This window comes from Pimephales promelas, chromosome 18 (genome assembly GCF_988280905.1).
Source record: "Pimephales promelas chromosome 18, fPimPro1.hap1.1, whole genome shotgun sequence".
Lineage (NCBI taxonomy): Eukaryota > Metazoa > Chordata > Actinopteri > Cypriniformes > Leuciscidae > Pimephales > Pimephales promelas.
The window spans coordinates 21,135,604-21,159,279 of NC_142786.1; the positions used below are offsets into that span (position 1 = coordinate 21,135,604).

The 23,676-nt window shown below is 37.8% G+C and overlaps 1 protein-coding gene across 1 annotated transcript in view; it reads right to left on the bottom strand.

The window, feature by feature from the left end:
- sdc3 (syndecan 3) overlaps nucleotides 1-23,676 on the bottom strand; it is a 32,829-nt gene that overhangs the window by 8,594 nt on the left and 559 nt on the right. The gene's annotated exons all lie outside the window — the stretch shown is intronic.

Genomic DNA, 23,676 nt, shown 5'->3' on the forward strand with positions numbered 1-23,676 from the left:
ATATCAATTTAAAATAACTGTCTTCCATGTGAATATATTATAAAATATATTTTATTCCTGTCATCAAAGCTGAATTTTCAGCATCATTACTCCAGACTTCAGTGTCCTTCAGAAATCACTGTAATATGCTGATTTGATGCTCAAGAAACATTATTATTATAATCAATTTTTGAAAACAGTTAAAAAAACAGCTGTTTCATAAAAAAAAATACAGAATTCATTTGTAACATTTAAAATATGTATATATATATATATATATATATATTTTTTTTTTTTTATTTTTTTTTTTACTAAAATGTGTATTCATTAACACGAACATGTTGAAGCAAAGAACATGTTTTAAATTAAATGAAGTCATTAATTCCCTGAATAGGGTTTAAAATAAAATATTTTTTTGATTTATAATATCTTGTATTTAAGAGACAAGGTATTCAATGATAAAAATCCTCACGATAATGTTATTTTACGCGCAAAATCACAGACTATTTCAGCAGCTCTACTACACCAGCAAACTGAATTGCTTCCAATTACTTTTCTAGCCATTTTATCAACTAAAACAGTTCCTAATGGCGCTATGGATTCATGCCGATCTTTTTTTAAACACAAAGTGCATGTGAACACCAGGGAATCAGCTCCAACTGCGCCTCGAGCTGAACGGCTTCTAACCACAGGCCATTCAGCAAATGCAATCAAGTCTAATGCGATTTCCTCTCTAACCTGTGCAACACTCAGAGATGCTGGAGACACACCGGATCTCCGTCCCAAATCCTTGCGAAATCTGCTGGAGAAGCGAGATGCAGCCGGTGTGCATATTTGGAAAGATTGTGTGTTTGTGGACGTCTGCGTATCCTCCCCTGTAATGGTGGGGTTGGTTTGTGGTGTAATTCGGTCCACGATATGATTAAGGGGTAGAACTGGCTTGCACAGCTAGGGTTCTTTCACAAACAGTGTGTGTGTGTGTGTGTTTGTGTAGAATGAGAGATAGAGAGGGGGTGTGGGTAAAAGCTTTTTAGAGTCAAATGTAAATATAACATCATCTGTCTGGCAGCACAGAATGACAAAGAAACCAGAGTAGGCCTGCATGATTATGAATTATCAGTTTCCTTTGATATTGTAATCATGGTTATTCATTTTGAGTATTAGAATTTGCATTATAATGCTTATTATTTGTGAGGCAACGGGTATTTCTGGAAATTAAAAACAATGGTGTCCAATTTGTCCAAATTCTCTTTTGCAGCATTACCAAATGAAATATAACATTATGAAATATAATACATTTTATAAATACATTTTTTTTAATAATTTTAACTTTAACTTACACACTCACACATACATATATACATTATATATATATATATATATATATATACACACACTATATATATATATATATATATATATATACACACACACACACACACACACACACACACACACACACACACACACACACACGCTTCATCGGGATGTTATGAAACTTGGTGACATTTCTGCCATTAGGTATGTGAACACAAAAAAATTTGAGTTCATGATCCGAGCATGCTAAGTGGTCGTAAAAAAATTAGTCACGATTTTGGTCTTTGGTCAAAAATGACCCCCATAAGAAATGAATGGGAAATTGACAAAAACACAAAAATTCACAATTTTTTTTTTTTTTACAATTTTTTTTAAATAAGAAATAGTTTTTAAGATTGTTTCAATTATATATTCAAATCCACCAAAATAAATATATGCTTTTTCTCTATACTGTAACCAAATGGTACTAATTTTCTTCAAAAACATTTTTTTTCTGAAGGCTTAGACTCTATATTAAACAAAAATACTGCATTAATAAATTAAAAAAATAAATTATATATATATATATATATATAGAAATATATATATATATTTCCATTGAAAAAATAACCATAAATATTGCATAAATATTAATAAATTCAATCAAATTGTCTCAAAATACTAAATTAAAAAGAATAAATATTATAGAACAAAAATAAATTGCATTGGTTTTACTGGGATGGAAGAAGTTTCATTTTTAGGCCCCCTGGTCACTTCTGACCGGGAAGGCCCAGGACGTGACTCATAAAGGAAGACCATCAGAGGGATATATTTTTAAGCTATCTATTGGAAACATATTCAAAAAAATATACATTTTAGTTAACAGAATTGTAACATCTCTGTGACTGTATCTGGTTGCAATATCAACCAAAAAAAATATTTTAAATATAAATGTGTAACTAGAGACTGGAAGTCAGTAAATTCCACTTTTCATAATTAAATCTGGCAGCCATAAATACAATTTTGGAAATATATTTCCACTGTGCTCTCTTGTTGTTCTGTACTGCCATCTGTGTGTGTGTGTGTGTGTGTGTGAGAGAGAGAGAGAGAGAGAGAGAGAGAGAGAGAGAGAGAGAGAGAGAGAGAGAGAGAGAGAGAGAGAGAGAGAGAGATCAGTGTGTAAAAGTTAAGAGGTGAGTTGGTTACTAGGTAATGGCCTCATTATAGGAGTTAAACACACATGAATGCACATCTACATATGAATGCACATCTACATATGCCTCTACATACACACAGTTACACATTACAGCACCTCCGCCTAGAAAACATCTGACCCTCAAGTTTAAACTTTGTTTCTTGTAATGTGTGTTATACATGTATGAAGTGGACAGCTGTTTCTGAGGGACAATCCTTAATCCAACCAGCAAGTGATCCCATAATCCCATGGGATTAGGACCATGTCGAATGCCCATATGGGTAAGACGCCTGTGTGTCAGTATAAGAGCTCCTCTATTGCATAGCATTTAGTATTTATGATGCTGTGAAAAAATCTGACCCTGGTTTAATCAACAAAGCCAAGAACATAACCACATTTTCAAAACGTTCTATAATACTTCTGTAATTTGACATATTTGAGAAATAGGAAATAGGATATTCAATGAGAAACAAATCTAGGCTGGAGCGAGATTTTATTCATCTAGAATTGATTGGATTGTGGAAAGTGACAGGTGTTTGGAGTCTTTTGGTAAATGTCATGCACACACACACATATATACATATATCAATTATTAAAAAAAGGAATTTTAAATTTTTACTCATGTTCCCTGTAAGAGTAATTTATTAACGTGAATTTCGACATAAAACACTGGCTTCCAAGTTACAAGAGAAATTCAATGTTTTTAAATAATCAAAGATGAGTAGTTAAGGCAGCTTTGGCTTCTTTTTAGTGTCTAGAAAGCTTTCTGCTGAGAAGTTGCCATGGAAACACTTTCACGGCATATTATCCGAGTCATGACCGTTCTTCCCACACGACAGCCAGTCTACACACACACCCGGAATCACGGCTGTCTGGGATAACAGAGTAAAACGGCAAACTCGCGGCAGCATGTGCGTAACATGACCGCTTTCACGTGGAATCGAGTGGTTCAAGTGTGCAGTGTTTGTGAAGTTTCAAGGATGGTATTGTGTGTGTGTGTGTGTGTGTGTGAATGAATTCTTTCTCCTCGCAGGCAGATGGGCTTCCTGCAGATCATAACTTCTCTTGTGTTTCTAAGAAACTTTTCAACGGCGCTAAAAAATGCAGCCAGGGGCTAGGGAATGGCCAGCCTTTGTGCGTATGTGGGTGTGTATGTAACGGGCGAGTGTGTGTGGCCCGTCTTTGTGATTATGAACAATCCTCCCCCTATCCCAGAATCTCCTGCTGTTCTCAGTGTGTGTGTGTTTGAACTTCTGTATGTGGCCGGAGATCCTCATTTCCCATATCTTTGGGGACAATCTCAATTTTGCTGCACAAATAAAAAGGCGGCAAAGGTATATAGAAGTGAGGGAACGACGGGATTCCTGGAACAGCCGAAGCTGAAAGTGCAATTGGAGCAATTCTGAACTATTATGGAGAGTTGTTGCTCAGTAACAGCATACCTGACTAGAGTACAGAAGTGCTGAGAAACGCTGTGGAAATCTGGTCCCGTGTCAAGTATTTAATAGCATCTACCGCCACTGACGACACTACAGAATCATACTTTCCAACAAAGGAGTGTGCATTTTATGTCGTGAGAAAGATCATGACACAACATGATATTATGTTCATGGCTCAACATGTTTTTGAATAGTGTGAGGTGTGTAACGTATGGTTGAATATGTTTGTTTTCCAAGGTAAACGACACGTTCAGACACATACTCGAACCAGTATGTGATTGAAACGTTCACATGCACTCCTACACAGTTGATACACACCCTGTTGTAGTTCCTGTCCTGTGTATGTACAGGTGTGTACTCGTCCTTGATCTATGAATTTCTAGGTAACATGAGTAAAGGGATATACGGTTCAAAGGAATCCTTTTATTCAGCATGGACGCACTAGTGATCAAATGTGACGATTAAAATGACATTTATAATGGTAAACATTGTTCTATTTGCTTTTTTGAAAACTTTTCATTCATTAAAAAATCCTGAAAAAAATATACATCACGTTTTCACAACAATGTTAACACCATTGACGCAATTTTCAATCATTTATGAGACCATGGCTGCAACTGAAATCACATACTTCCCTACTATATAGTAGGCGAAAAAGAGTATGTGACAAAAGTATTATGTCCAAATTCACTGTACTATCCGGATGAAATACCTGCTGAGATTTGAAGTGTGCATATGATGGACACTTTACTATCCCATTGTGAATGACAATGAAGCGACACAACTGACTCCATACTAGGTCACATGACAATGACAACATAGCAAATGTAGTATGTCATGATTACATTCATGCTATACAAAACATTTTTTTTAGCGGTCCAAGTTTTAGACGCAGCCTACTCTTCTATTATCTGGCTTTCTGTGTTTTCACTGTTACTAAAAAATGCTTGGTTGTTTCAACCCAAATTTGGGTCAAATATGGACAAACCCAAATGCTGGGTTAAAAATGTAATAAAAGGGGGGTTGATTGCGATTTCACATTTTTCATTTTAAATAGTGTGTAATGTTGCTCTTGGTGCATGAATAGTATCTGCAAAGTTGCAGTGCTCAAAGTTCAATGTAAGCAGAGATAACGTCTTTTAAAAATCAGGAAGTGTATAACGTGTATAAAGTTAAAAAATATTGGCAAATTACCATTCAGAAACGTTCAGTAAGAGCCGTGTGTGGTGAGGTTCTGCTTGACTCTCTTCATCGATGCTTTCTGGGTCTGATTCTGACTCATACTGATACTGTAGTACCGACAATGTACATTTGACAGGAACACACATGCAACTTTCGCCCGTAAAGGTAATGGGCGTTAAGTATCCGGACAACGTGCACTACAGTTTAGCCAATCACAACACACTGGCCCAAAAGGGAGTGGTTTCATAGACTGAGTGGTTTCATCAAACCGGTCGTTCAAATGACAGAGGAGAACGCGGCTTAAAGGTGAAATTTATGAAAAATAAGACTTTAAAAAAAAAAACACAAATACATGTTATGTTGCACCTCATAAACACAATCATGCAAAGGAAAAAAAGCAGTAAACCACCCCTTTAAAAAAATGTACAGCTGAAAGTTAAAGTTGAACTTGGGTTAAAATTTTAAATTACATTTTTTAACCCAACATTTGGGTTAAAACAACCCAGCATTGTTTAGAGTGTACCGTATGAGACACTATTATAGGCAAAAAGAGCAGAAACAAGCAATAAAAGCGTTGCATGTGCATGTTGAAAACATTTTTTTTTTAAACTTAACAAGTGTTAAAATACATGAAGCTAGAATAAAATGTTCTGTTCTTTCATTATACATTGCATGGTCAGATATTCATATAACAAAATATTCAGGGGGTCATAAACTTTTGTGAAAATGCTAAAAAAAAAAATGCTTGTAAAGCAAGATAAAAACGCTGAGTATGACAATGATTTGCAGTGTGGAAAGAGGAAAGAAAAGTGGATGACATTCAAATCCAGTTGTTTCACCACCACAGATTATGTTCCATGTCATTTAGTGACGTCCAGGACAGTAATTGCAGGGACTATCCTGCTGGAGTAACTTGGGGTCACAAGTCTTACTTAAGGTCTCAGTAATGACAGGGCATCTGTCTAACGCTTCATTTCAGAATCCGTGAGCTCTGGGTTTCCAGCCCACACCATTAACCTCCACTCAACCATCATGTGATGAGCGTGTCTGTGCATGTGCATTATAAATGAAAGTCACATTTGCTTCAGAATAAGACTCATCTGACCAGAATTCAGATCAGGGTCATCCTCACGCCCATTAAAAAAAACATCAGGTTAAAGCAGGAATGTAGTTGCCGGACAAACACTCCTTCCTTTTCCACAGCGTATGATAAAAATGGAGTGTGTGGAATGTGTTTATTTAAAGGAGTGCAAACATGCAGCGAACGCGATCATGAAAGTATGTGGACTGTTCTTTTTCAACCTTATCTCTCTCTCCAAATGCAGGTCTCCCGAAACAAAACATTCAAATCTATTAACTGAAAAAACAGCTGTAGTGAATGTGTTGGAAATTAGCAAAGATATTTTGTATTTGGGCTCCAATAGAATAGGTTTTCTTGCTTTAAAGTAAAAAAAAAAACAGTATTTTTCTACATATTCTCTATTGTTGCGGCACCTCTCTTCCCAGTCTGTCAGTAATGTTCTGTTTAGTTCCTGTCTCTATGAGGCCCCTCCTTCTGAAAAGCACACTGTGCTCTGATTGGCTGACTGGATCAGTGTGTTGTGATTGGTCAAGCGCTTCCAGTGCGTTTGGGAAATGTCCCACCCCTCACCATAACAGTCAGTTCCAACACACTACTAACTTACTCAACAAGCCCCCCCCCCCCCACTTTATTCTGCGTATAAATTATTTAAATGAGGAATATTGTGACGTGTTCATTCCTGTACGAAAACTCAAGACTACAATGGAGGCTGTGATGAATTTTTTAATTAATCATAACTAACAATTATTTTTCTTGCAGGAATAACATTCATATGCTTTCGAATCCTAAATGTATAAAGTCAAGACTGAGTGTGTGTTAGTGAATCATGTCTGGATATAAAAAAAAGGGGAAATGAAAAAGCATAATCGGTCCTATCAAAGGGATAGTTCACTTTGAAAATAATTTTTTGGTATGTTTTAGCTTACCTCAAGGGCATCCAAGATGTAGGTGTCTTTCTTTCCGCAGTATTTTCAATTTTGATATTTTTAGGTCAAACCGTTCTTGTCTGTCAGTCATATAATGGAGGTCTATGGTCACCACCTCAAAGAGCATGCACAGAGAAGTCCAAATTAAACATGATTTAATGACTCGTAAATGTAAGTACACATTGATGGCCTTGCGCAGTTGCAAAAAAAAAAATCAACGTTGTCTATTGATTGTATATCTAAATATGTTTAGATCTTCAGTGTAGGGTAACACTTCTGAAATCTCTGTGTAAACAATGAGTGACGTACACACACGAGAGATCACTTCCGGGGCTTTCTGCCGGTGCTTGCGCAGACCGAAGAGCCCTCGCCCTCACATCACTTGGACGTGGCTGTGGTTACAAAAGGTAAAAATGATATAAATACTGTTCGTTTTCTCACACAAACCGCTCGGCCATCAATGTGTACTTACATTTACGAGTCATTAAATCATGTTTAATTTGGACTTCTCTGTGCATGCTCTTTGAGGTGGTGACCATAGACCTCCATTTTATGACTGACAGACAAGAACGGTTTGACCTAAAAATATCAAAATTGAAAATACGGTGGAAACAAAGACACCTACATCTTGTATGCCCTTGAGGTAAGCTAAAACATATCAAAACTTAATTTTAAAGTGAACCATCTCTTTAAAAAGATCCTGCTCATAAGCATCATTTGCTCATGATTTGGACATCACATATCACTTCTCACCCGATTCACCCGAAATAACATATTCTGTAACATAGTCTCTCTCTCTCTCTCTCTCTCTGTAATCTGTTTTCTAGGTTGTGTCGAGTGTCCTGCTCCACAAAGCTCTTTAGTAACTGTGTTTAACTCTCTCTCTCTCTCTGTGTGTGTCAGTTAGCGCTACCTCCAGCAGGTGATTCTGCTGTAATCTTTCATCCCTACACTTGTGGATTAGCAGAAGTGTAATCTGCTCTCCAGCACATCTGCCTGAGCGGACACATCTTCCTAACTCATATCGATCAATATCACTTTCCATGCACAACATGATAAGTGAGGAGATCAGCAGGAAGGAATGGAGAGCAAAATAGATTGACTGAGGCAGCTGATTCCGGTCTCTCTCTTTCTCCCTCTCTCACACACACTCTCTCTCTCTAACACATTTGCAGCGTGTCTTCATTGACAATTAAGCATGCATCCATTTGTTCCCGCTCGAGAGTTTATCTGGGGTTATCCTGAAAAATCACTGCGTGGGAAACGCTGTGTGCACAGCGTGACAGTCGAGTTCCTCCAAACACAGCTGCTCTTATTACCTGACATGTCACAATATAATCACTACACCAATTAGATGATGATATTCTGAGATCTTTTTCCTTACGTACATTAGATGCAGACAACCGCACGATGACAATATGCTGTATAGACAGACAAGTCATACAATATGTGGCTTTTTTGAGACCATCTATACTACCTTTTTTCGCCCAGAAGAAATAAATATTTCAGATACTCAAGTTTCCTTTCTGTTCATGAAAAGATCCTGATACATATCAGTTTTCATAAAAGAAATTAAGCAAAACAACTGTTTTCAACATTAATAATGAGAAGAAATGTTTCTTGAGCAGCAAATCAGTATAAATATAATGATTTCTGAAGGATCATGTGACACTGGAGTAATGATGCTGAAATTCAGCTTCGATCATAGAAATAAATTATATTTTGAAACACATTGAAGTATAAAAGATGTTTTAAATTGTAACAATACTTTACTTTTGATCAAATAAATTCATGAGCAATAGGAGAATTTTTTAATCTACCAATAACCATAACCATAAGCAGTTAAAAGACAAATTAACAGTCAAGTTATTACCAAGCTAACAACTGTATGTGTAAAATATCAGATCTCAGCATAAGGTTGAATATAATACACTTGCTGATATCTCTTATGTCGTTAATATAAATACTGACTCACTAAAAAAAAAATGAATCTCTATTTCTGACTGGATCACAAGTTAACCCTAAATAAACTGTACAGTTCCCTTTAATTACAGACTTCCCTCTTTTATTTTGCTGTGCTATAGGAATTTATTTTAAGGTAATTATGCTGGTCAGCGCTTCTTGATTTTATCCGCGCTCTATAATGACTCGTTTATTCCTCTGACAGTAAAGCGGTGATAGCTGGAGAACCGTGGTTTTGCTTCAGTCACAGCGATATCAGTGGTGCTATCATTCAGGGTTTGTGTAAATGGCAGTGTAGAGCTGATCTTGGCCTAAGCCCTTGACTTGGAGGCCAAAGGATGGGGGAGGTGTGAGCCTGAGCCTGACATCACACTTGAGTCAGAAGCCTTCAACTCCATGATATCTGTAGTGAACCTGACAGCCAGCAGATGTTGACGATGCCATGGCCTTCTACTGGATCACTACTGAGAGAAAATCATACGCCATTTAAAGGGATAGTTGACCCAAACATGAAAATTCTGTCATGGTTTTCTCACCCTTAAAGGGACACTCCACCATTTTTTCATATTAAACTATGTTATTTCCTTAAAGGGTAACTAAACACCAAAACAACTTTTTTTAGTTAATGATCTGTAAGAATGGAGCTTCATAAATGCTGTTCATTGATTCGAGTACATTTTTTGACAATTGAGTATAAAGTGTTTTGATTTTCAAATATATGGTGTAAAAACGTCTGAGTGCTGCCCTCTTCAGGTTAAACGGAAAGCTCCTGCAGTAGGGGTACTTGCTGACGTAGCGAACTCTCAGACGCACTCTGTCACACCCTTGGTGCGAGCTCACCACGCCCTTGGCAGCCCCTGGTATAAAAGCATCTGGTTCCGTCAAAACTACTGTAGCGAGTCAGGAGTTGGATTTATGAGTATTGAAAACGATCAGGATACTATAGCATATAATAGCATCTAGTTAGCATAGCATTTATATAGTTATTTAGATTATTTTTGAAAACGACCAGGATAGAGTATTGTTGCATCTATTTAGCATAGCATTATATAGATAATTTAGATTATTTTGTGTAGCTAGTAGCATAGTACAGTTAGGATAGCTTCAAGTTAGCATAGATTTATCAGTGTTTAGTACAGTGATCAGGATAGTAACGGAATAGAGGTGGACATGGGCTTCTCCACACGCAGTGCCAAACACTGCTCGTCCTGCATGGACTCCTCCACCGCAGCGGCGTCTTGATGTGAGTGATCATGGATATTTTAATCACAATTTATGGTTAGGATAAAGTTAATCCTCTAGGGTCGACAAACGAGCCGGTGCATTTTGCTGGATTTTTTCATATAGCGGCATAATATCAATAGCGTGCGCTATTGAGATCAACTCGACGACATAAGTCATCAGATGCCGGTCGCGATGCGGGAGTTAAGACCGCAGTTTGAGCCAGCAGCTCGAATGGATTTGGCCCTGTGTATACATACAATTCACCCTCATCCACTTCAGGTGAAGGTGAAGGTGAGGGAGAAAAGTCCTCGACTTCAAATGGCCGCTCTGTTGCAAAGGCAGCTATTGAGTCACTCCAGACTAGTCTCGCTCTATTTTAGAGTCTGACAGCAGCTGTCACTCACGGCGGGTCTCAGGTGCACGCCCCCTAGCCCCGCTGGGGTCTGCCCATTTTTTCAGCATTTTTCAAATATTGCTAGTGGGTGGAGTCAGGCTCTGACCAGGGGTTTAGTTACCCTTTAACTAAGACGAGTTGATGCATACCTCTCTCGTCTCAATCGCTCTGACGCACGAGACACTTTGAAAGCACTTAACTAGCCCAGTTCATTAAGATTCACTTTATCCACTGAAAGCGCCTAGCTGTTTTTCAGTTGAGACGCTTCGTTGCTATGATAGAGAATATATGTAGCACAGTTTACTTGTAATTTGTTTCCTACTAAAATTGTAATGTCGTTCATAGATACATACACTAGATGTCGCCTTGGGGTTCTAAGCATGCGTCAAAACTGCCGCCATCTTGGAACAGGGGTTTTGTCATATGAAGTAGCTAGGTCACGCTGCTATCTCCGCCTATACTTCGAATTCATGGATTTTCGGACTTTTGTGCTGCAATTGGATGTACACACAAACGGAATTTGAACTAGGAAGAAGTTTTTGTTTTTCTCTGGACTCAATGATAAATACATGTCTGACCATTGCAACAAACCAAAAAACGAGAAAAATCGCATTCATGACGATTTATGGTGATTTCATTTCCGTTAGACCTTTTCCTACATTGACGCTTATACATTAAAGAGGAGGGGCTCCCCTGTTCCATGATGGCGGCTCTATACGGCGATTTCACGCAGCCGCCATTTTGAAATCGAATGCGAGGCTTATTGACGCATTTGTTCCAAAGAACTGCCGTAGCCAAGGCGACGTCTAATATATACATCTATGGATGTCGCTGTACAGAAAAATGTTGTGAAAGTTGGTCAGTGTGATATTAACTGTATTAACTCCTCCACTGTGATTGGACGGCTGGGTAAAAAGTGACAGTGAAGCGCTGCGTTTTACCCAAAGTTCAACATTCTACAACTCTCCGCGACCAGTAAGAAACCCCTGGCGCTTAGCGCTTCAGCGTGAAAAAAACACTCGTTACGCGTCATTGAAAAAATACGCCAGCCGCGTGAAAAAACGCTTTGGTGGACACACGGCCTCAAGTTATTCCAAACCTTTTTGTCTTCTGCTGAACATAAAAGATGATATTTTGAAGAATGTCGGTAACCAAACAGTTGATGCGCCAAGTCGATATGAAAATTTGCAGATACGGATAATCCGATAATTCTTTACATTTGAAAGCTGATAACAAATGTATTGGCTAATAAATCTTAATCCGATTTTTTCTCACCATTAAAAGCAATGTCAAAATTCAGTGACTAAAAGTAATATAATTGAAATGAATAATGAAATCTCATTTGTGTTTTATGTAGAAAAGACAGGATTCAGGTTTGGAACGACTCAAGGGTGAGTAAATGACAGGGTGAACTATCCATATCTATTAATTACATAAATTACGTCTGTCAATCTTCCATTACGCATGTAATGGAGATGTGTGTACAATATTAAATTTAATTGAAACAAGAAGACAAAACCACTTCAATGGTTTAAACCACTTCAAGAGTTTCTTTTTATATCTTCACCATTCATTGGTGTAATATCACAGCTCTTGTGCAGAACTGAAAGATCTCAGTGTTATTTACAGGGTCTGTCTCTTAGTCATTCTCCACACTTGACAGAAGTCTGCATTTCATCAGCCATGAGTGCGTGTGTGTATGTGTGTCAGCTCCCTCTTATCAAACACTCTGTCCGAGCGGCACACAATCTCTTCTGCCAACATTTCATCACATTTTTTAAAACAACTTCACAATCATGTCCCTGGAACACACTATTATGCTTGTTTTTGTCAAGAATGGATGGACGAATACAAAGTAAAGCATTCTCTCTCCAGTCACAAAAACAACCTACACTGGTTATTTAATACAGTGTGCAATAAAACGCTACATTACATCATCAAGCATTGAGAAGTCTACTAGTGACTAAAAGGTAGTCGAAAATTAATATTCTCTGTACGTAAACCAAGGTCACAGCTGATGGGTTGAAAAGAATGTGCGATCTCTTTCCATGATACAAATCAAGAGTCCTGTTTGGTGATTTTACCATTACAAATGAGACACTAAATGGACAATAACGACTGAATGGACTGGACTGTAATAGTCCTGATAATTGGTCAGTCTGTCAATCAAGATGAAACACTTCTGACATTCAATTCACATCTGGAAGACATCTTTTCGTAAAGACTTTATCAGAGCAACAACAAGCCTGAGTTTAGACTCAACGAGCCTCTTAACTGCACCTAATGTAGGAGGATGTTCTGGTTATTGAGTTGCAAAAACGCGGTGTTCATTTGCACATCAATGTGCACAAAGCTCTCAAACGACTCTTTGAGCTTCAAAACCGGGCAACTGTTGAGTGGTAAAGCTTCAGGAGAGGTTATACTGAAGGTGAGCATGACCTTTTGTGCACGTGTTTGCGCATACAGGCTGAGAAACAAAGAAAATGCAAATGGATTAAATGACGCACGGTGTGAATAAAATCCTCTCAGACAGTTTACTTTATTTGTGTGCTTTTACACACATTCGTGTCTTTTGGATGTAGGCTCGTTTTTTTTTTTCTCTGGCTCTTTTTACTTGGCATAAATAAAATGTGTGTGAATAATAAATATTTTAAAATTATTAACTCACTGTTTAGTCAGACCGGCTATGCGTATTAGTCAGATTATATAACATGCGTTCACTGGAACTAAAAGCCTCTAGAGAATTATAATTATAAGTTTGATCATATGGACAAATCCTCGTATCTTCGAAGAAACTATTTAAATAATACAGTGTGTATACTCTGCAATACACACTCATGCACCAAGGGGACTGACTACTAAATAATGTAAAGTCCTTCTCGCCAGGAAATTCCCTCAGAACTATTAGATCAGCATCATTAGGTTTCCAGTCTTCAGGGTCACATGATCCTTCAGAAATCAGCCTAATATGATGATTTGCTGTTAAAAAACATTTCTTATTATTATCAACGTTGAAAACAATGATGCTGATTCATATTTTTGTGGAAACCTTATTTTTAAATAAATAGAACATTTATATGCAATAGAAATCTTTTGTAACAACATTGCTGAATAAAAATGTCATTTTGTTATAATAAACGGTATGATTTTATCCCAATATGTAATTTGTGGTTTAAATGAGAGTGACTAAACTGACTCTTAAATATTTAAGACTTAGACTCACTTATCTTGTGTGTTTTGGGTTTTTTCACATGGGGTTTCTGTAACTCACAGATACACAAGCATAAAAACATGAGCTGCGCAGATTAAATTGAAATCCAATTGCTGTCTTTTCCAACGTTTTGCTCTCAAACTGTTTTTGCAATCCATTCTACACTGTTTTTTTTCTTGTTTCCTGTTTCTTTTTAAGCTTGTGTCGGTTAATTAACATTTGACATAAGGTTGTGCCTTCATTGGCTTCATTTATTATAGTACGCCATTTTAATAGTAATGACGTTTTCAGGAGTTATGAAAGGTGTCGACTGTGAAGTGTGAACGTAGTCATACACATACACACACTCATCACACATAATGCACATCAATCTTGCTAAGACCACCTACAGATACAGTGCAACAGTTCCCACTCAACTCTTCAGCGAAGTATTTTTTTCTCATTCATTTCTCCCATAGAGATTCGTTTTATTTTTGAAGTCTTTGTTAAAGCTTTATAAGCCATAAACCAAGCTAATCAGCTACAAGGTGAATCATTAATCGTCATGTTTGATTCTAAGCAAAGAATTATACAAAGATACAAGACTGTACAACTAAACTGTAAAAAAGAAATACAATGCCATGATGCATTGCAAACAGCATAATCGAATTAAAAACAATGGAGAAATATAACACTACGAATTTTGAAAATGTGTATATATATATATATATACACACACACATCCAGTATATAAGCAAATATCTATGCAAATATATAAACAATATATTTTAAGTTTTGCAAAATATGCAAATAGTTGCAGTGCTTTATGGGAGTGGGCGGAGCTAAAAACCTATTTTGGCATGTTTTGATTGTGGCGACTCTGATTTGTGGAATTTTCTGCAATCATCATAGGAAATGTAGTTTTTACAACAAATTCTGCTGTTAAACCCGATTATTTTAAGAAAAAGCTCAAATAATGTGGGCTGACGCAAATACCATCGATTAAAAAGCTCATTCTATGGCTGCTTTAAAGGAGTAGTTCACTTTTAAAAAAAACTTTTGCTGATAATTTCCTCACCCCCATGTCTTCCAAGATGTCCATGTCTTTCTTTCTTCAGTCGAAAAGAAATTAAGGTTTTTAATGAAAACATTCCAGGATTTTTCTCCATATAATCCACTTTACTGGGCACCAAACGGTTCAAGGTCCAAAAGACAGTTTCAGTGCAAACTGTTGAAAAGGCTTTAAACGATTCCAGTCGATGAAGGGTCTTATCAAGCGAAACGATCGCTCATTTAAAAAAAAACAGTTTAAGTTTTATAAGCTCAAATGCTTGCCTTGGTCTGTTTTGTCCTGTTCGAACTCGTTCGTCAAAACGAACAAATCTTTTCCGAGTCAATTCGTTCAATTTGTTCGTTGAATGAACCAAATGACTTGAAAAAAGATTCGTTCATTTTTAAGAACGAGTTTGAACAGGAGTCACGAACGCGCATCACAGAACAGAGCAAGGCGAACATTTGTGCTTATAAAACTTAAACTTTGTTATTTTTTTTTTTTAATGAAATCGTTTCGCTTTATAAGACCCTTATTCATCGTCTGGAATCGTTTAAAGCCCTTTGAACAGTTTGCACTGAAACTGTCTTTTGGACCTTGAACCATTTGGTACCAATGACGTCAATTATATGGAGAAAAATCCTGAAATGTTTTCATCAAAAACCTTAATTTCTTTTCGACTGAAGTAAGAATGACATGGACATTTGGATGACATGGGGCGGGGTGAGTAAATTGTCAGTAAAAACTTTTTTAAAAGTGAACTACTCCTTTAAAGCTTTATTAGCTATCATAAAAAAACAACTTCCCAATGGAGAGTTTTTAATTCCGGAATTGAATGATAAAATGCTAGTGATGTTCCTCATGTGAAAGCCGCTTTAAATTAAATGCCTAAATGTAAACATATAATGCCATATATTAACAAAGCCATGTCATTAAACACATGCTCTCAAATGAAAGAAAGCCTGCACTTCATCATTTGTCTCTTTATCATAAATGCAAATCTTGTTGATTAATGGCCTGCACATCGCCTCTGACAAGGGTTATCTAAATATTCCTCGTTCCTAATTAACTCCGGGTTGCTTTTATCATTGTACAGACACTGATCTGGCGCTCGCCTCACCCTGCCGCTGTAAACTTAACGACATTCCAGAATCCCCCTGAGCATGAGGCCACGCCCACATTCACTCATTAACCTAATTACCCTCCGCGATCTCCACGGAAACACGTCACTATCCCTACCCTTTCCCCAAGCAAGAGGCCATGAGAACATCTGCAGAACAAACAAACACACGGGGAGGAAAAGGAAGGACACATGCGCATAAACACGTTTTCTCCGGGCAAGGGCTGTTTTGGCTACAATAGCCGTATTCATATTTATAGAGCGGATTGGTCAGGCATCTTAAAAAGCATTGTGGGTTTGGAGCGCCTCCCACCAATGCTCTCTAATTTAGGGTCTTATTTTAGCATGGCGCATACGCACATATATTTGGGACAGAAAAGCTGAGAGGCAAAAAAACATTCAATCAAGCTGTGGGTTTTTCTGAGGAACCCGATTGCAAACTGCCATTTGCACATATAAAACCAAACCCATAAAACAATATTACACTACAGCCTGTTGTAAAGCCATAAATGTCCTCATATCCAGCTGTAAAATATAGTTTACGTGTCTCTCTCTCTTCCTGTGTCTCTCAGGTATGGAGTGATTTCCCCTCCCCCATCAGACTGCCGGAGCCGCATCTTAATTAGCCGGAGACACAGAACGAAAAAGAGCAAGAAGGGAAAGAGAAAAGGGTGAATGACAGAACGAGAGGGGCAAAGAAAAGGGAGAGACCAGAGATACGGCTGTGACGGAGATGTGCCGTTGTCATGGTGACGCTGGAGAACAGGTAGAGGAACACGGTCTCCTGGGAAAGAGCAGCGAGCCCCGATAGTCTCCACCTTTCTGTTTCCACCTCTCTCAGCAAGCCATCCCTCGCTCTGCTCTCTTTTCGTGGCTGTACGAGCTCTGCTCCTACAATTGGTTTCTAAGGTACAATGTTAGAGCTTGTAATAGTAAATCACAGCTTGTTCGTCCAATTACCTCACAGATCAAGGATGGAAAGGAATATTCCAGGTGCAATAAGTGGGAATGACAGAATGAGAGGAGAGAATTTGTGGCATAATGTTAATTACCACCAAAACTATTTTAACTCAACCCTCTTTTGTTTATATATATATATATATATATATATATATATATAATCAGTATAAGCTGTATCTGCAGCAATATCTGCAGATAAAATCAATTATTTTTAGGGCTGTGAAACGATTAATCGCGATTAATCGAATCCAAAATAAAAGTTTGTGTTTACATAATATATGTGTGTGTAGTGTGTATAAGTATTTTGTATATATAAATACACACACATGCATGTATATATTTAAGGAATACTAATACTTTATATATAGTTATACAAAATTAATATTATACATAAATATAAATATTTGATATATTAATAACATATTTTTTCTTAAATATATACATGCATATGTGTGTGTATTTATATATACAAAATAATTATACACACCACGCACACATATATTATGTAAACACAAACTTTTATTTTGCACGCGATTAATCGCGTTTAATCATTTCACAGCCCTAATTATTTTCAATATCAGCCATTGGATTGTTTTAAAACAGCCGATTATTAGGGCCGATTATATCTTGTCAATGAATTAGGTGGGGTGGGGGAGTGTGAAAAACGTGCATTTTAACGTTTAAGGATCGTCACTTTTCGCTTACATTGTGCCACTCAAGGGATGAATTGAAATTAATTTTGTGGTAATCAACATTATAAATTGCTTCAAATGAAAGCTTGAGGATTCTTCCTAACTGAATGAATGAACGACACACACACGACACTGATTTGCCCCAGATTCCCACTGCCTGCATCCATCATCTTCAGGTTATCTTCGGAAGTCGTCAGTAAAATGTGGCTTACATTATTTTAAATATATAGTGACAGAGAGCAAGCATATTCGTCTAAAATAATTCTGTATTTTCAGCTTCAGAATCATGAATATTTTTATCTTGGTGTCATTATTTTCCTGTGCTTTGGGTTATCAGCACCAAGTCAAAGCCTGTTCATTTACACAACCAATGTCAACCCAAATTTTGTATTTTTTGTTAACTTTTTACCATTTGTCTTTGTGTATCGCAATATGTGTGATATGTATCGAATCGTGACATGAGAGTATCGCTACACCTCTATTTACATGAATTTCAATGAAAGAGAAAACCCCTTTTTAATATCTCAATTGTTGCATTTTAAAGCTACTCTGTGTGATTTTTACCCCCATCTAGCGGTGAAAAGGTATATGACCATCCAGTGAATATTAGTTTCCGTTCCTCTCAATTTCGATTTCGTTTTAACTCGTACGGTGGCCAGTGTAAACCAAGATTAACAAGGCTTCCAGTTCGACCTCGCCCATGAGTGTTAACTCAAACGTAAACGCAAAAGGCGAAGCTTGAATTAACGGGTATGTCCCTCTTTGGCTAATGTACTTTCAAGATGGAGGGGCAACATGGCGACCGACATTAGAACCCCTTACCCGTATGTATTTTCAATGGCATATTATACACTCACGAGAATACTTTATTACTTGAACGAAGTAAATATACATTAATGAGAACATACTGTATATTTTTGAAAGAACTAAGTGTTTTTAGCTAAGAATAAACTAAAAGAGTTACACAGTGTAGCTTTAACGTTTATGGATCGGCACCATTCACTTCAACTCAGTATTTTGCTGAAGGGACGAGCTGAAATTATTTTTTGTGGTAATCAACATTATACATTCCTTCAAATGAAAGCTTGAGGATTCTTCCAAACTGGATGAATGAACGACACACACACACACACGCGACACTGATTTGGCCCAGATTTCCCCTACCTGCATCCATCATCCTCAGGTTATCTTCAGGAGGCGTTTGACGGATGTGAGGAGGTCAGAGCGAGGTCAGAGTGATGTGGCTCGTTTAGTTAATGTGAAGCATGTGGGCTGATAAGGTGAACCTCCTCGGCTGACACCTCGAAATGAAACACTTTCACACCAGAACGCAGTGCCATTTGGTGGACCTGATAATGTTTTTTTTCGTTCGCGACACTACGCTTCAGCTGGAAGCCTTGGGAAATGCACTTATTATGTCAACATGGAATTACCATAGTGTTTGGTGCCAGACTGTGGCTAGGACTGAGATTTGCTTTGAGAAATTTAAAGCAATCAGGTGTTACCACAAGCAGTTAAACTATCTGAGAACGAACATACACTGTCAAAATGGGATCAGATTCAAAAGATTTAAATGTATATGCAGAACTTGTTTCGCAGAACTGACAAGCTTTATCAGATGTGATAGGGAAAAAAAAGTCACATATGGGGCTGTTCACAGAGCATGTTTTTGCACCGTGAGACGCAAGGTCTAAACATGTTTTTAGAACAATATGTTAAGCATGAGAAGCTGCAAAACACACAAGGCGCGAGCGCAGTGGTTAAACACGTCGTATCGCAATATAAAAATGCTACAATATGTACTGTGGATAGTGACAAACTGTATTGTGAACAGTTCACCCAAAATAAAAATGACTGTGTGAGAAAATAATTCAAGTTTTCAGAGTTTTAGTGTCAGTATTGCATTAAACTACTATATATAATGTTGAATGTAATGTATAATAATACAATGTAGGAACATTTCTGGTTCCTGATAATGCCAAATGTCTCATGTTGCCAGTAAAAAGTGGCTTAAATTATTTTAAATATATCTAGTCAGTGACAGAGTGCTAAAATAATTCTGTATTTTCAGCTTCAGAATCAGGAATATTTTTATTCTGGTGTCATAATTGTCCTGTGCTTTGGGTTATCAGCCTATGCATTTACACAACCAATGTAAACCCAAATTTAGTGTTTTTTGTTAACCTTTTACCATTTGTATTGCAATAATATCGTATCATGAGTTCAGTACCCTGATATGTATCGAATTGTGACACGAGGGTATCGTTACACCCCTATTTATATTGTAAAACTATTGAAGCGCACCAGAATGAAAAAACAGGTTTTGAGAAGAGCCCCTTTTTAATATCTCAATTGTTGCTCCTAGACACAAAGTACATTTACATGCAGAATTATTCACGTTTTTTTTTTTATTTTCTCAATGCCGAAGCCAACTGTTGTCTGATTAATGTTTACATGCTGAGCGAAACAAGAGCTTCAATCCCATTATAGAACTAACAGACCCATTTCACTCAGACTAAAAGTGTTTAAGTGACATTTTAGAAAGACAAATCATTGCTTTAGTCTGACCGAAATGGAATGCTAATGAAGTGTAATGTAAACATAAATTACTGGGATTAAATTGAAAGAATTTTCTCTCACACATTTGTCTCCTGAGAAAACTATCTCATTTTACAGTTCCTAAAAAACATGTCTGTGCTCAGATTGCCAAGATACCAAAGCCTGTGATCAAAAAGTCATTATGAAGCAAGTCAAATATTGCTCATCAGATTCTTCCAAACCCCAAACGATCAGTGTTGTGCAACTGGATTTAGCTGGGGTGTGTCACAACTACTGACTCTTTTTGCTGAAATGTCCCCCATATATGTTGAAGGTCAGAGTTCCGCCCCAAAGACCACCTCTGATCATTTCAAACGGGACGGGAGTTGACTTTCAGACTGAAGGGTCATTATCTCAGCGGGGATCTGTTAACACACACCTGCCGAGAGACACATCCACAGACTGATTCCTCAGCAACTAGACTGTGTATGCCAATGATTGTGACTAATTTGAACACTTTTAGGAGAAACATCTGAGACAATGTCATGGGTCAGTTCATTTTGCTCACTCTCATGTTGTTCCAAATTATATATGGTATCTGGCATTTTTAAAAAGTCAATGGGGTCCAATGTTGTTTTGGACACCATTGACTTTCATTGTATGGAGGACAAAATAAAAATTCTTTAAAATGTCTTCCTTTTTATACCAGAAAGTCATACAGGTTTGGAATGAAACAAGTGTGAGTAAATGACGACATTTCATTTTTGGCTGAACTAAACATTTTGGCTCCAACCCCACATTGGTTTATGCTAAGCAACGCTAATCCTCCTCACAGGCAACACAGACTTTGAGAGTGGCATGTCACAATCAAAACCTTAAACTTTTTAGCTTTTGTGAGTCTGTAAAGTGAGACCTTCGTACAGCTGAGAGAGAACGCCAGCAGCAGAAACTTCCTGTGTCAAATTGCTTCACACATTCCTCTCTACTCGTTTTCTCTCGTTCCCTCCTCCTCATCTCCCTCCCTCTCTATGGTTGTCTTTGTCGTCTACAGCACAAAACACTGATTCAGTGCTGAACCCAGGAGTCCAACATGATCCTTTAAAACACGCATAAATGCAGGAGCTCTCAGGAGCGGATGCGTTTCCATTAGCTCAATTCCCAGATCTAAATTAAACTCCATCTCTGGCACACAAAGCCAGAAAGGATATGACACCACTGACCTGATCCACATGAAGCATCCGTTTGAAGTGGCCACAACAACTCAACCAATCACGCATTATACAAGCAGTGTGTGTTGATTCATTTTCAATAACACCCAACCCCACCCAAATGTGGGTATTTTAGCACAGTAAAGTGTGTGAATTTTGCTCATCAGCCAGCCTAGACTTGTAAGACATCTCGGGTTGACACGTGACAAGATAAGTGATTCTTTAGACACACTTGAAGAAACACATTTGCACATATGTTGATGAACAAGCAATACAGAAGCTGTTAAAGTTCCTGATGTCTGATTCTGCTGTGTGTTTGGATGTTTACCCGGACTTTTACCGTGCGGTTTCCATGAATCTTAACTGTGAACGCTCGATATTAACTGGAGTAAAGATTGCTTCAAATCTACACTGTGTGATTCACTTAAAATATGAATGAAAACAATACAGGTTCACTTGTTTGTTGCCAACTTAAGGGGTCAGTAAAAACTGGACCAAAATAAAACGTTCAAGGTCATGAGTGCAAAGAATGTATTTTTAGCCCACTTAAAGCATGTTTATTTACATGTGATGGATTGTAAAAGTAAAAATACCTGGTAAAATGGAGGATTCATAAAAAAAAGCTTAATATGTGGACAACCTTAACAATAATGGTCTACTGACGACATTTTCTCCTCAGCTACCCAATAGAGTGCACTAAAGTTTCGGAAGTAAAAAATACCATTTATTTTCTCCATACAGGGAATAGTTTTTTTAATTAATGACATATAAACTGTTAAAGACAGGCCTACTGTGAGCTGTGAGGTTGTTAATCGATGGTACTTTTGTTGAAGCCATTAGGCTCGCTTCATGGCTTATAACTCTTAAACTAAGACTAAAAAATAATGGGGAAAATACTTCCGGAACCAAGGCTGCTGAAAAAGTGGACGGGCACTGTGTGTTGGCATGGATTTGAGACCACCAGTAGCTCCAGTAGTTTATCATTGTCTGTCAACTGTTTAAAACAATGGCTTTGAGCGCAACACAAAGTCATAGCATCCGTAATAAAGACTCTAGAGAAAAACGAAGAGCTCTGTTTGGTAGATCCTGTGTTAACTTACGCCATCTTTTTTTTTCAGTCTCAAAATAAACCAGGTGAATGAATTTGATACCCTTCTGAATTGCACATTTTCGGGTTTCAGTCATCATAGTTGTGTAAACTTCTAGCAGTGAATGAGAGACTACATTAAATATATTTTTCGTGTTCCCATTTGCTCAAATAGCAAAAGAAACACCAAAAATACAGTTTTCACAACTTTCAAAAAAAGAGAAAATAGAAAGAGATTGATAACAGCAGTCAGAAGAGAGGAAAAACGCAGCTGCTGTATTAGAAATATCCTCACAGCGTATATAGTTTTTATTTTTATTTTTTGTAATTTGATGCAAAGGTAATGCAAGGTAAAGTGTTATAAATGTACATACATTTTAAAAAAAATAATTTTCTTGGGGTGGGGGTGGTTGAAGGGTAATTTTTGCATATTTGGTTATTTAAAAAAAATAATAATAATATAAAAACGTTGCAGGATTTACGATGCTGATGATCGTTAAAAATCGGTTAAATCGCGTCATAACAGTCTGTGTGTGAAAAGGTTGTTGCTCTCTTGCGCCGCGAAAACCAATGACGTCACCCCCCCGCAGCCCCTCCACACCCTCCTCCTCCGGCGATCTCCGGTCAATAACCCGCTGATCGGCGACACTTCCCACACCTCCGCCGATTACCTGCTTTAACCCATTATAATGCAGCCCTGCTGTAATTACTGGGCATGTCTGGAGCCCACCGATCACTCTTGACCTCAAAGAGAGCGGTACGTGTGGAGGGACCACCGACAGGCAAACATGAGGGACAAAAGGCTCGTAATTAAACCATAATTAGACGCGACGCGTTAATTATAGTTTATCATGACCCGCGCGCGCTCACACACACGCTCCACGCCAACATAATCAGACAACCGGGGAAGGCGGCTAGCGTAACGGTGCGTCCGTGACCCACAACACCAACACACACCCACCTACCTACCCACCCACATCCAGATAAAAATGGCCAAACAAGGCAAAGGTGCTCAATGGAAACCCGGACCGTGAGTCAGTCGACTCGTGGGTCCCATCACGGAGCTTCTTCTCCAGCCCGCTCGCCGCGCGCCTCAGGCCGCCAGAGACGCGCTGTCTGCGGTCAGCCGAGAGAATGTGGGTCGCGTCCAAG